Source organism: Anopheles bellator, chromosome X (assembly GCF_943735745.2).
Source record: "Anopheles bellator chromosome X, idAnoBellAS_SP24_06.2, whole genome shotgun sequence".
Taxonomy (NCBI): domain Eukaryota; kingdom Metazoa; phylum Arthropoda; class Insecta; order Diptera; family Culicidae; genus Anopheles; species Anopheles bellator.
In genome coordinates, this window is record NC_071287.1 from 2,444,039 (window position 1) to 2,447,066 (window position 3,028).

Consider the following 3,028-nt stretch of genomic DNA (forward strand, 5'->3'; position numbering starts at 1 on the left):
TACCACGCACCACCACCACGTCCAGTGTACGGACCTCCAGCTCATCATCCTCCTCCGCCACCACCCCCGCCACCGCCACCACCACCACCACCACCGCCACCACCACGTCCAGTGTACGGACCTCCGGCTCCGGCCCCAGTATACCATGCGCCTCCTGCACAACCCTACGTCCCTCCGGCGCCGCTACCACCACCACCACCACCGCCACCAGCACCACAGCCAGTGTTCCAGGATCTGGCGCCGCAGCCCGAGCCCATCCAGCTGCTGCCGCTCCAGAACAACCCGGTCAGCTTCACGGGGGCCAGCTCCGCCTCGGTGGCGTCAGGATCGGTCACCTCGGACGATGGGTACCACTACGGTGTCGGACATGGTAACGGCCACTAGGCGAAAACGGCCACTACCCGGAGCACCACACATCACTCCCCCATCACGAAAGCGAGCGAGAGAGAGAGAGAGACAGAGACCGGAGGGAGGCGGCGAAACTCTGTACCAGAATACCAAAAGAGAGATAGAGCGAGTGTTTTTGTTATACAATTTGATCGCTCTCGAGATCTTGTAACCTGGATGGAATCAGGATCTTCGATCGGAGCGACCCGACAACATCAGCTGGCCAACTCATCCGAGAACGTGAACCGTCCGGAGGACGAGGTCCCAGCGCAAGCAGTAAGTCCCAGTCCCAGCAGTCAAACACCTTTTGTTGAAGCCAGACCGCGGGCAGAGCTGCCCGAAACCCATTGCCATATATGATATGTAATACGATGTAATACGATGTATCGTTTCCACGGAACCTATCAGCCGCCCGTACGGCCGAAGAAGTGTCGAATAAACGGAAAAAATACTACCAACTTCGTTGTAATCGTGTCCCCATTTGAGTACGTTCAAGTTCAACAACAAGCAGAGTTCAAAAAACGGTTGAGGTTTCGAGAAACAGATTCGAACAAGCCAAGCTTATATCATTGTTGGCGTCAATGGCTTCCAATAGTCTTACGCAATTTCTTTCGAACCTTAGGCACGCATTGTGCCGATCTCCGCAGTCCATACACTCAAGGATTCGATAGGGCACGCATTTTAATATTCCGAAGATAATGCAAAACTGTGCCCCACACTGTATAAAACGGGGTCGCTGGAATTATGAAACAAGATTACGACGAACTTTCTCCTGCAGGTGCAACTCAATGTGGCCAGCGGAAAGCATACTTTTAGGCGCCAAAAAAAAATTTGAATCCAACGACAACACGCAGAAAACATAACGTGGACGCGGAGGGTTAACCAATTGAACGCAGTTGGGATGGTCAGGTTCGTTACATGAGAAACATAATACTCACTCATTGTAGTAATTTTCGACTTCCACGATTATTGAGTTGCCAATGAACCAATTCAATACTTTTGTTACTTTAAATCGTACTTGATTTGTCAGCTTTACCTGCGCGGCACTATGGCATCGTTTGCTGTGTGTGTGTGTGTGTGTGTGTGTGTGTGTCATGATGCTGCGCAAAGAGTGTGCACGATACGAGGTGTGTAGGTGTTGGTATGATCGGAAGGTATTTCCGTCGGAGTGTAATTCGTCGGCCTCTGATGGGTACGTGGGCGTTACGACCCACGGAACACCTATATAAACTTATGACATCAAGGTTCTATTTTAAATTAGGTTGAACAAACAAACTAAGCCAAAAGTGAACCGATTTTCGCTTACATATCGCCAATGTATATTATGTACGGTACCGTTTTCGCTCTCTGGCTCTACACTACGGATTTTGTGTTTTATAGCATGTATCGCTACTACTACCTTGCCTTCTTTTTTTCGTCAGTTCCACCAGTAGTGCCTACTACTCAACCTCGATCGCGTTTTAGTTTGGATGCAATCAAGCCCTCTCGGATCATGTTGGAGAATAGGGTTCATAGGAGTATCGGAGGCTCTGACGGGGGGATGTGTTTGGATGGCTAGATGATCCGATCACACTCTAAGACACGCCTCTGCTACTACTCACCTCCACACAACACACGTACAAAAAGTATGCTAGCAAAATGAAGCATGCTACGTAGGAGCAAAACGACGCAAACGCAACCTTACAAAAAAATCCTTGAATAAATAGATACTCATATATTAATAACTGCTTGTCCCACGCTGGGTTAGTATGTGGCGAAAAATAAAATCTACATATACTAAAAGTATAGTGAGCATTCGCTTTCTCGCTCCGCGTGTTTGCCTCGCTTCTCCTGTGTTTCTGGCATCTACTGCGAAATAATCGCTCCAAAACCGGCCTCGAAAAGTGAAGAAATGACCTAAAGAAATGTGCGCCCTCTTCCAGAGTAAACGCTCTACTTGTGCTTATTAATGGTGGTACTGTTTAAGTTCGAAATCCGCTACTTCTGTTGTGGTAGGGAGGTTTCGTTCCTTGTTTTTTTATGAACACTATGCGATCTGCGCGCTATGAACTTTTCATGGATCGCATACGACAGATGATATCGTCGAATGCACAAAAATCGGAAGAAAATAGCAATACAAAGACAAAGTTTGTCGTTTGGTTATTCGTTCTTCAATTGATCATAAACGATTTTTATTGGCTTTCCAAAAGAACAGTAAAGGACCCGGGCACATGCCAGTAGTTACAGCAACACGGGATCGATCGACAACCACAAAGAGGGTGTGTTCGCACTCTATCTTTAGTCACAAACGCTCGCCGCTGCCCAGCCCTACACCCTACAAACATACAGCACACCCCCACAGGATGCTCTGTGGGCAATCACTACTCTAATATTCGTTCTCTGTACTTGCGCTCCCCCCCTCGCTAATCATTGGATGTTAGGTTGAGCACACCACCGACAAGCGTATGTGCAGGATATTCCACTTCCACGCCACACAACACATAGGAAAACAGCGCAAGCACTATTTCCCTTGATCGAAGGACGCGACATGGGAGAGGGGAGGAGTCTAGAGGGTGAGCAGAATTGGATCTTTCCCGGGGTCTTTTATATAGCTTCTTGTGCACTATGAGCATCAAATCTTGTGCACTATGAGCGCCCCCCC